Genomic DNA, 15,067 nt, shown 5'->3' on the forward strand with positions numbered 1-15,067 from the left:
GTCTCTTAAAAAACAAAGATAAATTTGGCATGAGATCTCAAAACAAAAAAGCCAATTCATTTTTCCAAAAATACCTGGCCAAAGTACCTTCTAGGCGGCCAGCAAAGATGGCCCCTATTCCGCTCAACAGATTATAGATTATTAAGGAGTTGGACTTATATTGCAGGAGACAAGGGAAGTGGATTGAAGTCCCTTATGTTCAGGCCTTCGTGGCTCCAGCGCAGAACGCTGAACCAAGGCCACATTGCAAAGCGTTACTTGCCAACTCTAATGGAGAGGAAGAAATTGACCTTTTAGACAATCCTCTCTTCTCCACTCCTTCAAGGGCACGAGAAGCGTCTGCTCCGCCCTCTGGCTCTCGGCAGAACACTTGCACTCCAGGACCACCTCCTTATCAGAAACAGGACCCAGGGTCCCAAGATATAGGACTCCCCTCTCCACCGGAGTCGAGTTCTGGAAATGCCCAACCCCCACTTCTTAGTCCTTCTCATACACGAAGTGGGCTGCCTTTCTCCTCAACCCAATCCCTTCTGCCTCCCTCTGAGGCCGGCCAGTCTCAAGGCCTTTGCCCTCCTCGGGCTGAAGCTGCAGATTCCCCTTCTCCTCCACGGGAGCCTGATTCGGCTACAGCTGTGGATCAGGAGCCTCCTTCTAATCTCTTCCCCTTGAGGGAAGTTGCCGACCCTCAGGGGGGAGTACTCAGAGTACAAGTGCCCTTTTCCATGTCGGATCTCTCCCAAATCAAGGAAAATTGGGCAGATATTCTGAGGATCCTACTAAATATATTGATGGATTCAAAGCCATCACCCTCCAATATGATCTTTCCTGGGGGTCCTCTTCCTGTACCATAGAGGAGAAAAGGCGAATCTGGGATTTAGCTCAGAAATTCGGGGACAATATGGCTTCCTCCTCCCCTGCTAGGTACCAGGCAGGGGCTGTTGCTGTACCTCCATCAGACCCCTCATGGAACTATCAGGAGGGAAGCAGGGATAGAGAGAGGAGAGACCACCTACTAACCTGCCTCATTGAGGGCATGAGGAAAGGAACCAAAAAGCAAGTCAATTATGACAAGCTCAGGGGGATCACTCAAACAGCTGAGGAGAATCCCGCTCTCTTCCAAGGTCGATTGGAAGAGGCCCTGAGAAAATGCACTAATCTGGACCCCACTTCTCAGGAGGGTATCACAGTTCTTAGCATGCATGTTATTAACCAGTCTGCCCCAGATATCAGAAGGAAGCTACAAAAATTATTAGAAGTTGCTTTTGGGGTGTTCAGTAATAGGGACCAAGCAGCAGCAATGGAGAAGGTTCGCAGGGCCAGAGCCAGAAATAAAGAACAGGCTCAGCTTTTAGCGGCCACCATTTCTAGAGATCAGACCCATTCGTGCTTTATATGCAAGAGGCAGGGTCACTGGGAGAGAACATGCCCCCAGAAAAAGCCTCCAGGTCCTTGTCCTACATGCCACAAGGAAGGACACTGGAAAAGGGACTGCCCAGAAAGGGGTAGAGCCACCGCCTCAAACCTCGCCCTCCAGTCCTCTCAGGGTTCGGCGAGGCCCCACCTTTCTCCATCAGCGCAGCCGAACCCGGGGTGACTCTAGACGTGGCAGGTAAGCACATTAATTTCCTATTTGATACTGGGGCCTGTTTTTCGGTTCTATTATCCCACTCTGGTCCAACGTGCCCTCCCCCCCCCTAAAGTAATGGGGATTGAAGGGAACCTCCAGAGCTGCTTGGAAACTTTTCCCTTACCTTGCAGATATGGAGATTTGCTGTTTCCACATTCCTTTTTAATTATTCCTTCCTGTCCCACTCCTCTATTGGGTCGGGATTTAATGCAGAAGCTGGGAACCCAATTCTCTCTGCTCAAATCTCCAAGTGATATATTTGTGCTCCTTCTGAGACCGTCCCATGTTCCTTATGAAATCTGGGAGGACATAGACTCTTCCGTCTGGGATCAGGGCATTCCTGGAAGGGCGACGCATGCTACACCAGCCCTTGTTAAGCTACGGGATCCTACTGTGTTCCCACATAGACGGCAGTATCCAATTAAGCAGGAGGACAGGATCGGGTTACAGCCTTTGATTGAGAAGTTCCTTAAGTTTAAACTTCTGGTCCACTGCCTAGCTCCCTGTAATACTCCTATCCTTCCCATTAAGAAAGCAAATGGGTATCGTATGGTACAAGATTTAAGGGCAATTAATGAAGCAGTTATCCCAATCCATCCCATAGTGCCTAATCCCTATACTATACTTACCTAGATCCCAGGAAATACTCAATGGTTTACTACCCTGGACCTAAAAGATGCTTTCTTTTGTATTCCTCTGCACGAGGTCTGCCAATTTCTCTTTGCCTTTGAATGAGCAAAGCCAGGTGGACTTCCTGGCCAATTAATCTGGGTGGTCCTCCCTCAAGGTTTCAGAGACAGTCCACATCTATTCGGGCAAGCCCCAGCTAAAGATTTGAGAGATCTTGAGCTGCCCGGCAGCAGCCTTATTCAATATGTGGATGATATTTTGCTCTGTAGTCCTACTAGGGAGGAGTCTCTGGCAGCGACTGTAAAAACCTTGAATTTCTTAGCCTCAAGAGGTTACAGGGTCTCTCTACCCAAGGCCCACATTGCCACCAATCTGTCCAATATTTGAGTCACGATCTTACCCCCACCTCTCGCTCTCTAACTGAGGAGAGGAAGCAGGCTATCTTAGGTATCCCACCTCCTGTTTCTAAGAAACAGCTGAGAACCTTCCTGGGTATGAGGGGCTTCTGCAGAATCTGGATTCCAAATTTTGGGATTATTGCCAAGCCCCTTTATGGTTCTATTCAAGGTCCCGATAACCTTCCTCTCGAATGGGGACCTGAGCAGGCCAATGCTTTCAAAACCTTGAAGGCTAAGTTAACCTCTGTCCCTGCTCTCGCCCTGCCTGATTTACAGAAACCTTTCACTCTGTATGTAGATGAAAGGCACGGGCAGACTTTGGGAGTCCTTACTCAGTCTCTGGGACCAGATCCCAGGCCAGTGGCCTATTTTTCAAAGAAGCTGGACTCAGTTTCTCTAGGATGGCCTTCCTGCCTTAGAGTGGTAGCTGCGACCACCCTCTTAATAAGGGAAGCCTCTAAATTGACCTTGGGGTCGCCATTACAGGTTTTAACCCCCCACAGGGTCCAAAGCATTCTAGAATCCAAAGCCCATCAGTGGCTCTCAAGTGGGAGACTTACTAAATACCAGTCTCTCTTACTAAATACCCCTGACCTGACTCTTCGAATTTGCCACACCCTAAATCCTGCCACCCTCCTCCCTGACGTCTCTCAATCTGGAGAGATTGTCCATAATTTCGAGGACATTATAGACTGTATACTCCAGCAGAGCTGACTTGAAGGAAATTCCTCTTGAGAACCCAGATGAGGAATGGTTCACGGACGGGTCTAGCTTCCTCAAGGATGGGGAGAGAAAGGCGGGTTATGCAGTGGTATCTCTTTATAGCACCCTGGAAGCTAAGCCATTGCCTCCTGGCACCTCGGCACAGAAATCCGAACTTATAGCATTAACCAGGGCTTTAGAACTGGGGAAGGGGATGAGAGTCAATATTTACACTGATTCCAAATATGCTTTTCATGTTTTGCATGCTCATGGAGCTATTTGGAAAGAAAGGGGCTTGTTAACAGCAAGGAATTCTCCCATTAAACACTCGGGAGAAATTCTACATCTATTACAAGCTGTCCACGAACCCAAGGCGGTCTCGGTTATATTTTACAGAGGGCACCAGAAGGGAGAGTCACTTCAGGCTAAGGGAAATAGGCTGGCGGATGCAGCTGCTAAGGCGGCTGCCCTTACACCTCTATTGACACCTTTAATTCCCCAGCTACCTGAGTCTTTTACTCCTTCCTATAGCACACAGGAGAAAGCTCTGGCAGAACAAAGGGGGTACAATCTTTCTCCCTCTGGTTGGTACCAGACTCCTTCAGACCACCTCTTAGTTCCAGAGGCAAATCGGTGGAAACTGATCTCTGGTCTGCACCAGGCCACGCATCTGGGGAGGAGTGCCCTCCACTCCTTGGTTGAATGCATTTTCACTGGCCATAAGCTGGGGGAAACGATCAGGCAAGTCTGCCAGGCCTTTCCAATTTGTGCCCAGGTGAATCCTGAGGGTAGAAGCATTTCCTTGCAGGACTGAGAAAGCCCATTAAACGAAATCATACCTCGCTTTGGTTTACCTGAGAGTGATAACGGGCCTGCCTTTATTTCTCAGGTGACACAAATTGTAGCAAAGGCTCTTAAAATTACTTACCACCTTCACTCTGCCTGGAGACCCCAAGCCTTGGGGAAGGTGGAGAAAATGAACCACACCCTTAATCAAGTCCTCACTCGAGAAGATTGGATTAAAAATCTCCCTGTCGGGCTTCTTAGAATCAGAATTGCCCCCAGAAAATCTGTCAAGCTCAGTCCATTTGAGCACTTGTATAGAAGGCCTTTTCTAACAACCGACATTCCTGTCGACCCGGAACAGCATCTGGTCACTCGATTTGCTTCACAACTTGGTGCAGTTCAGAAGGCCCTTTCTGAATATGCAAACGAGCATCTCCCCAAACCCACAGATGCTCCCACTCAGGTCAATTCCCCTGTCAATCCCGAGGATATGGTTTATTTAAAGAGCTGGAAAGCCCAGGGGTCTGACCCCCTAGGCGTGAAGTGGAAAGGCCCATACAAGGTCATCTTAACTGCTCCAAATGCAGTTAAACTGGAAGGGTCCCCCAGCTGGACTCATATTTCTAAGATTAAACACGTTGCTTCTGTTTCAGATAATCCATTTTATTCCTGTGAACCCATAGAGGACCTGAAGTTTCTCTTTCACAAGACGCCGGGGAAAGACGCTGGAGAAAGAAGCTTCTCAGACTAATCTCCTTTCTTTCTCCTTATGAGGACTCTACTCTTGATACTTTCTCTCCAGCTTTCTTGGTCTTACTCTGTGGGTCCTGGGAAATGGGGTGACAACTTCCTAGTCAGACTCAGGAACTCTGTGGGGAAGGGGGTGTCCAGGACTGCTGGGTGTGCCATCACCACCCTCAGGGTGGGTCCCACATGCGGCCTACCGCATTCTTTGCAAAGGCTCCGTTCCCACAGGCCACCAGCTCCTCAGTAGATGCCACCCCTTTTGTACTAGCCAACCCCCAGGGGAACTACTCTGACCCTGCTTTCTGGCTGGGAAGGATCTCATATCTACCCATCACCACACCACAGAGAGAAAAGGCTGGCTGGATGAATGACATTCAAGAGAAAATCCTTACTCCTCCCGATTCTTCCTCTGGGTGGGGCCCCTGGTTCTTAACCCCCATCCTAACTCTACTTCTAATAATTGTCTTGTTACTCATATTTGGTCCTTGTATTTTCAGACTACTGGTGGGAGTCATTTCTTCTAGGCTTCGAGCTTCAAACTTTCAGCTGCTTCCACAGCCTGCAGACTCTGGGACTCAAGGAGACACACACCCTCTAGACTCGGCTGCTGCCATCTTCAGATCCCGTGTTTCCCTTCCTGACATGGACCCCCCCCCCCCCCAAATGAACTAGGGACATCTCTACCACCATTTCCAGCTTGAAGAAGCTACAGAAGATGAGACTTTCATCCCTTTTCCCCAAAAGAATTTGGTGGGACTTGTCTCAGGGGGGAATCTGACGAGGGAAACTGAGGCTGGAGACTCTAAAAAGAATCACTTTCCAAGTTATCCTGACCTAGAAGCCAGCCCAACCCCACCTCTGTTAAGGACCACTAATTTATCTTTCTATAGAGTTCAGCTAACACTACCCAAGTTAAGCTAAGTACCCCTACTTAACTTTCAATAGAACTGAATTAATGTTAAGTACCACCACTTAAGCTCTATACAATTTGAACTATCACTAATCAAACTTTCTATAGCCTTACTGAAGCCTATTCAAACCCAAAAGCTCTGTATTGTCTCAAATCTTATATAGGAGGGTGGGAAGAATGGGCAGGTGGGCAGAACAGACAGAACTCTAATTCCATCCAAGAGTTTTGCTCCTTTGAGATCTCTGGATGATTCATAATAAACTTTTACTTCTACTTTTACTTATAATTTAGTAAATTCTTTTACTTCACCCACGCCTTGTCTCGTCAAAAGCCTGCATATCCCCAACATTGGGACTATGTGTTTGTGAACATGTTTATTCTGGTATAAGATTTTAGAAATGTGTGTGTTTATATTGAAATATTGCTAGAAGTTTAAAACGATTGGCCATTAGATTACATTTAAGATCTGAATCCTATAAAGATATTAGACCAGAAGTTTGGGTAGAAAGTGTTGTGCCACAATTCCCTTTTATTGTCCTGCCTCAGTTTCCCTAAATTGTTCTGCCTCAGTTTCCCTGGTTGAAACCTCCCTTTTCTGCCTATTAGAACTGAAATAATTAGGGCTGCAGAGATAGGACATCTGGAGTTTTATCTTTTGGAATGTCATATCTCAGATACCTAATTGGATTGTTTATAACTCTTTAAGTTTCAGATCTCCTGTCTCTAACTGGACACTTCTTTAACTCCCAGTTTGTAAGAATTTATGGTCCTACCCCACAACTTGTCAGTACCAGATTGATGGAACCTACCTGTAGATTCCAGCTCAGAGTTTGGACTCTACCCCTCTTTGTGTACCTGAGCTTGTATATATTTCATTGAGAACTCACATTCTGGGCTGCATGCTTTGGACATCAGCCCTAAGGGCATCATGCCCCCAGCACAATCTCTCCCTTTCAGAAATCCAAATAAAATATTAAAAACTCTCTAATCTGTCTTGCCTCAGTTTCTCCAGCATTACAAAAGGAATCAGAGGGGATGAAAGTTGACCCAATAGAAATTAAACTAAAGAATCCTCAGATTATAGCCTGTGTTGAAACAGTATCCTATTTTGATGGAGAGAAGGAAAGGGCTAAAGCTGATTATTGATCAACTATTAGAGGAAGAATCAGAGCAGTTAGAATGGTTAAAAAATGAGAAGGAAATGTTTCAACAGGTAAAAGTAGGCTCAGGTTATAGTCCCAATATTGGCCCTGCCTACCCTTAACAAACTTTTCCTTTTCTTTGTAACTATACATAAAGGAACTGCCTTGAGGATTTTAATTCAGTTGTGGGCTAAAGAAAGGCAATTTGTTGCCTTCTTATCCAAAGTCCTTGATCTGCTCTCTAGCGGATGGCTTGAATTTATACAAGCAGTAGCTGCAACTGCCTTGTTGGTAGGAGAAAGTCAAAAATTGACTTTTGGGGGAACGTTGATAGCAAGCATCCCACATCAAGTTAGGAACATCCTAAACCAAAGGGTAGGTCATTGGCTGACTGATTCAAGAATTTTAAAATCTGAACATTATTGCTGGAAAAAGATGACTTGTTTTTAAGCACTGAGAACTGTAATCAAATCAGGCAGAACCTGAACATAGTTATCTAAATGTAATAAACTTCCAAAGCAAAGTTAGATCGGATTTGAGTGATATTCCTTTTGAAACAGGAGAACGATTGGTTATGCAATTGTAAATGGGAAAGACTGGTCAGTACAAGAGTCTGATCTCTGCCAAAAAAAATGGTCAGCACAGACATGCAAACTCTATGCTCTTAAGGCCCTTAAGAGTGTAAAGAAGGAATAAATTCCAAATATGCCTATGGGGTAGTCCATACTTTTGGAAAAATTTGGGAGGAATGGGGCCTCATAAATAGTAAGGGAAAAGATTTGATTCATGGTGAACTAATCAAACAAGAGTTAGAAAATTTATTATAGTGGTGGTACAAATCAAACGTCACCAAAAGGGAAGCTTGCTAGAAGTGAGGGGAAATAGACTTGCAGATGAGGAAGCAAGGTGAGCTGGGGTAAGTGACTGAGAAAACCCCATGTTAGTTTTAATACTTCAAACAAATCATCCCAAAGTAATCCCTGCTTTTAATCAAAGGGAAACAAAAGAGTTGTCTAAATTAGGGGTTACTAAAGATGAAAAAGGATAGTGGGTACTCCCAAAATGTTAAGCAAAGAGATAATGAGAGAACTGATGAGAATTCTCCATAGGAGTCGTCATTGGGGAACCCTGGCACTGTGGAATATGATTCTTAAACAGCTTGGGTGTATTGGGATTTATACAGTGGCAAAACAAATCACAGATGTGTGATATGGCAGAAGGTTAACAAAAAGATCCGAGGAAATAAATGAAGGCAGGAAGTAAAGTGGGTTGTGCTCTCTTTAAGAAACTGTATTTCCTATTGATCTGTGATCCCTTTCAGATTCCCAGCCCCTCCTGGCTGAGGCATATCTCCTCCCCAGACAAGTTGCCTTTCCAGGATGCCAGAGCCTTTGATTCAATTACAAATCCTGGTCAAAAAGCATCCCTTTGAATTCCAATAAGAGATCCGGGCTTGATCCAGCCCCCATTTTGACTTGCTTGGGCCGCCCAACCCCCACTGATTCTGATCTGCTCCGGTTGTCTCAACCCCCACTAAGATACCCAATATAATAAGCTTCCATCAACTAAAGTCTTTGCACATGGATCTTGGCAGCTCCCTTTGCTATCAGGACTTTCTGTCCACTAAGAACTGCATTCTCAGTGCAAAATTCCATTTTTCATAGATCTGCCACTATAGAAGTCAGTCTCTGGGTAAACTGATTTCTATCTAACAATAAACTTTCATTTTACAACTAATATTCGGGAATGAGTGAATTCTTTCACACCTAAAACCTGCAGCCTATTTAATGGGGAGTCTTAATAACTCTCTTATGGCCACTAACCTCTAGATCACCAGGTTTCAACACTCAAATAGCATTAGAAGGAGAGGTTCCATTCTTTGAAGAATAGGTTTTTAAGAGACTATATACTAGCAATATCTATTTGTCTTTCAGAACTTTGATTGAAAGGACTTCTTGCTCAGACTTCACCTTTTGAATTCACTATACATCCATTCAAATCAAGTAGCTGGGTATTGATAAAATCTTGGAAAGGAGAAAGGTTACTTCCTAACTGGGATGGACCATTCCAGATTCTGCTAACCGCTGAGACTACTGTAAGAACTGCTGAAAGAGGTTGGACTCATCACACTAAAGTTAAGGGACCTGTTTCTGAACCAGGAGAATTGGAGGAAGTGGAAAAATCAAACAAATAAATTGTAACACTTGGAGGAATTCCTATGGGAAACCCTCTATTGGTAAAACTAAGGAGAGAGATTTAAAACAGAAAACTCTTCTGACTTAAGGACTTTCTAGGATGAATCTCTTACTATTATTAATGTAGGATTGTAGTCAATACTTGTTGGGGATATGTGATCCTTGAGAACTAAATTCACCTGAAGCTTTGATTGATGAGACTTGCTCTTTGAGATAAAATCTCCTGGAACTGTAGCTGATATTATTTAGTTTTGAATTCAGATATGATTGTCTAACAAAATCATCAAGGCAGTAATCCACCATATGATGTGTCACTATCTACTCGGAAGAATGTGATCTTGAACTGATGTTACAGATAAAGGTTAATATTTAGGATATAATGACTTGTATTGTACTCATGATTTCTACTGATCACTTATTCTGATTGCCATAAGAGGAAAAAGCTGGGACATGATTAATAATCAAAAACTGGTTCTTCAGCCCTCAGTCCGAGAGGATTATTCCCGAGTAGCTATAAGGTATTCTTGTTACTGCATAATTGTCAACTAGAAGACAAAGGTAAGGATGTTTTATCCTATCATATATGAGCTCTCAGACTGAGGCCTGAAGAATCAGTTTTTGATTATTAATCATATTCCAGTTTTTTATTCTTATGGCAAGCTTCTTTAATCAGAGTAAATGATCAGTAGAAATCATGAGTACAATACAAATATATAAAATCTTGAAGTTTTCAATCTGAAAAATATAGTCATTATATCCTAAATAAGTAGGTAAGTGAATATTTGGTCTAGTCAATCTATCTGTTGATAGATGCATAAATCTGTATGAAATAAGGTCCTTAAAGGTTTATCCTGTAAGATGAGTCAACTCTATGCCCCTTTCCAGCTTGAAGTAGTCATGATTCCTGTGGAAGACTAAGATCCCCGTCCCTTGTCCCCAGAATTTCATCACCCCAAAAGACAGACGAAGTAGGATTATGGATTCAAGCTGAAAACCATGTACATAACTAAGGGTTGTGGAATATATTATTGTTTTCTCTTCTTGTTTGTGCAAAGTTTATTGTATTCCTTTGTTAGTCTTATTCCTTTCAGGTTACAAGTTTTTAGTTTAAAGAGAAATGTTAAATTGGAATGGTTACTTTTGAGGAAGATTAAAATATAGATGAGGAATATAAAATGATGTTAAAAGGTTTGAAGAGAAGGCAACAGAAAAGATGTGGAAACCAAATCCTTATTAAAAAGGAAGTGGGGGAGTTGTGAAAAATGCTGAAAAGTTGGGTTTCGACGGTGTTGTAAACTTTGAGGTTGTGTGGGATAGTGGGTGCCACTGACTACGAGATTTTCAGAATGTGAGAGATTAAGGAAGATTAGGATTCACAGAACAAGTGATCAAATACAGGAGTTTATTAAATAAACAAACAAGAAACTGCGGGGCTAGGAAGGCACAGGTGGATTCAACCATCAGAAAATCTTGTGGTTTTGAGAAAACCTCAAACTTAAAATAATAGTGATCCAGTCCAAACTAGTTGGAGTCAATGACAGGACTTGACCAAATGACTACCGCATCTGCTAAATAGGCTAATTGAATATTAAATACCACCACCCAGAGGAAGAGTTTTCTGCCATTTTGGAACATGGAATGTTTTATACATATTAAGGGGAAACATGTAGTAGGTGTTATCAGAAAAAGTGTAACTGTAACCTGGATAAAACAGACCAATCTGCTTGCTGAAGGGAGGGACTATGCCCCACCAGCAAGTATAAAGGTTCCCCCATTTCTATACTCAGTGCTCCCTCTTTCCCAAGAGCAGTGGGAACCTGCTTCTGGCCAGAAACATTGATGATTCCTTAAAAGATTCTTCTTTAATAAATTTCCCTTGATATCTGATTTTCAGTGTCAAGAGTGTTATTTCTAACACACGTGTAGCCTATATGTGTGCCTTTCCACTATTGCATTCTGAGTTTGAGTCCATTTCTGTAACGTGCTATTGTCTCATTATCTCATTAGCACTTAGTAAGAACCTAACACATTTCTCATGTTTGCTGTATGTAAATGTGTCCTGTTTGTAGAGCAAATGCTTTGTAATTATTACTTGCCTATTTACTATCTTAGTAAATGCCTACTAGTTGATCATTAATGGGAAGCACACCAGTGAGGGTTCCTAAATTATAGCTTTATGAAGACACAAATTACGGGCCCTCCAAGAACTGAGAGTCATGGCTACATTCTGAAGACTCAACTCTCAAAGTGACTGCAAGATTGGAAAGTAACCCTGAGTGGGTGCAATGTATATCAAGCATTTGACAAACTTAAAGGCACTGCATACATGCCAATTATCATTACTAGTACTGTCTGTGAATCCATTATTAAACCCAGTTCAAAAATCTGAGGGAACAAAGCAGAGTCACATAGTTTAGTTCTCTTCTTGAGCACTACTTAGCCTGAAGGCTACCTTTGTTCCTTAGGGGATCAAAGAGAATTGTTTTTCCCAAGCCTGAATTCCACAGGTGTAAGCTGGTGTTCTTGGACCTGACATACATCACCGTGGCATTTCTACACAGGAAAAAGGAAGGAACTTATGATCTGTGTAGTGATGGCATCAACAATATTAGCACACAACCCACTGTCTGAGAAGAAAGAGTTCTGTATCCATAGCAATGAATAACCAGGAAGTGAGTGGGATGTGTGTGTGTGTATGTGTGTGTGTAAGATTATGAGAGAGAGGAGGAAAAGGAGGAGAAAAAAGAAAAAGTGGAAGAGAAGGAAAAGAGAGAGAAAGAGAGGAAAGAGCAGGAGAAAAAAAACAGAGAGAACATCATTAACCAATAATAGGATTTTTCCTTCCCTGCATTTGGTTCTTCTCAAACATATTTATAACAAATGAACTATTATGTTTGGCCCCTCTCCAGTTGAGTCTCCAGAGTCACAGGTAGAGGAAGAGAGATGGAGGTCACTAGCCAGATGGAAAACACAAATTGATAAACTCTCTCTATTGATAGCATAGGAAGGAAGGTGAGTTTTTTTTTTTCTTTCTTCCTCTTTAAGTCATATTGTACAGATGCCAGAAGGGGAGCTTAAAACTCTTAGAAAGGAATGAGGACAGCGAAATATAATTGCTAATTCCTATGTTTTATAGTATTTCACAAAAAAACCAAGTGTGTATTTGTTTGTATGTGTATACACACATTGTTTTATTTGACCCTCTCAATAATCCTATAAGCCAAGCAAGATTGGTATTATTACCTCCATTTGGCAGATGAAGAAACAGACTTAGAAAGGTAAAATTATTCAACCCCAGGTAATGACCCTGGGACTAGAATCCAAGTCTAACGCCTAGTTCAGTACTCTTTCCATTTAATGCTCTTCAACAAGCATTTGTTAAGCACTTGCTTCATGTCAGCTGCTATACTAAGTTACTACATCATAGGAGGAATATTTTTTTCTCTGAATACGTAACTAGATTAATGGAAGTCAGAGGTCAGATTGAAGTATTCAAGGTCTTCCTCATCAAGAACATAGAATGGGCATCTTGCCAATGAAGCCAAGGGAATGAGCTTAGAGCAACTCTATGCCAATAGTTGATTGACCCATCACATGCTGTGCCTTTACTAACACCTTATTCCCTTCAGGAAATGATAGTACAGACAAATCTAACTGCTGTCCACTGGTCTATGACTTTTTCTTTTTTTTTGGAGACCCTTAACTTTCCCACTTCTTTCCATGGCCTAGTTATCCATGTGTCAGGAGCAGTTAGCTACCCAGTCCTATTCCTATTCTCAGATTGTCATGCTTCAGGAGGAAAAAATGAAGCAAGAATCAAGAGAAAAATATTCACCACCACTACAATAATGTAAATAAAAATGACATAAAAATGCTTCCTAACTCATTAATTGCAATCCAATCTTGGCTCCAGGGAAAAGAAGAGATACATTTCCCTTCTCTCCCTAGAGGGGTGGGGCACTAATTAGTACAGAATGTTGCATGTACAGTCAGACATAGTCAAGTTTTTCTTAGCTACTGGAGAAAATTCAAGGTGAAAAAGGGAAGGGAACTGTATTGGGAAGATATTTTTAAAAGGCATAAATAAAATTAACTGAGGGAGGAGAAGCTATGAGCCTTGTTAATTATAAAGATGATAAGACTAACACAATTCTCACTCCCAAAGATCTTCAATACCTGATACATATAAAACAATGGGATACTACATAGTAGCTGGCTCTATTCTCTCAAGAATATCAATGACAATCAATGTGGTAAGGGGCTAGGCAGTGTAGTCACAAGTTTTCCTGACTCCAGGCTCATGAGACACTTTACTCACTGAACCACTTAAGCTGTCCTTGTGAAATTTATAGTATTAACATTTCATTCACTGAATGTTCTAGACATTTTAAATTCCATATGTTCAAAACTGAACACATATCTTTTCCCCAAAACCCTCTCCTTTCCTAGACTTCCTTATTTTGGTCAAAGTTACCATCATCCTTCTTCAGCATTTACAAGATACCGGGGGCACTAATATAAGTTCTAAATAAGAAAACAAAAGAAAGTCAAAAAGCAATCTCCCAGATTTGTGACTTCCCCAATGTCCCCTCTGTCTCATGTTTTTTCATCACTCCAGTCTGACTCCACAGTTGCCCAAGTAATTTTCCTTAAGCATAATTCTGATCATGTGATTCTTTTCACTAAATCCAGTGGCTTCCTATTGCTTCAATTTCTGATTTTGCTGCATATGTGTGTATATGTAACAAGGGCCTCAAATCCATTTGTTTTTCATTGGCCATACTCTATTCCTGTGTGAGGGGCAGAGATGTGAAGAGTTTAGTGGAGATGGAGAACATTGCCCTGGATTCCAGCTTCTAAAGAAGTTCTAAAGAACTTTCAATTTCTAAGTATCTAGAGATAGATACAGAAAAGAAAAAGAAAAATGGATAAATGGATGAATGAAGATATAACTACTACATACACCTAACTAGATATATACCTCTGTATGTACTAGGTACATATACACAGACACAAGTATAAGTTTATACATATGTCTGCACAAGAGTCTCCCTTTTTCTTTTTCATTAGACTAAGTTCCCTGTGAGAAGGGATTGTTTCTTTCTGTACTTGCGTCCCCAGAGTCGAGGGTCTGGTAAGAGCTTAATAAATTCTTGCTGACTAACTGATACTGAGCAAGTCATCCAAACACTCTGAGATGAATGGGGATAATAGTATTTGCCCTATCTCTTTCATAGGGTTGCTGGGAAGACAGATCGTTTTAACCCCACTGTGGTATAATTAGTATGCCTAGACCACTGACACCAATGGCCCTGGTCCACAGCTTGGAATAGGACACATATGACTCAGATTAGGGGAGCAGACAGATTCTGATACATCTCAAGTAAGAACAAGGTTTCACCAAGTAAGGAACAATCAGCAACTGATGAGAGCCATCTGCTGGTTCTTGAAGTAACTGCTAGTAAGTAAATGGGCAGAAGAAGCTCTACTTGATTGAACTAACAGGTAGCATTGTACTACTGATAGAGCGCTGGGTCTTCATCTTCCTGAGTTCAGATCTGGCCTCAGATACTTACTAGCTGTGTAACTCTGGGAAAGTCACTGTCCTGTTTGCCTCAGGTTCCTCATCTGTAAGACAGAAATGGTAAACCACTACACTTTCTTTGCCTAAAAAATCCCCAGAGGTCATAGAGTCAGACAAACTGAAACAATTCAGTCTCCCTTGGCCAGTTGCTTGGCTAGGCCCCAAGTGTGGCTCTGAAGAGCACATTTTAGAATCATAACATATAAATGTAATATGGGCTGCAGAGCATGCACCAAAATCTCTGTCCGCTGCATGAGTGACAGCATTCTGATGATCGTCCAGCCATTTGGTGGCACAGCATTGAAGGGACTGACCTTGCCTTGACCACCAGAAATAGAAATACTTT

This window comes from Sminthopsis crassicaudata, chromosome 4, assembly GCF_048593235.1.
Source record: "Sminthopsis crassicaudata isolate SCR6 chromosome 4, ASM4859323v1, whole genome shotgun sequence".
In the NCBI taxonomy this organism is placed as follows: domain Eukaryota; kingdom Metazoa; phylum Chordata; class Mammalia; order Dasyuromorphia; family Dasyuridae; genus Sminthopsis; species Sminthopsis crassicaudata.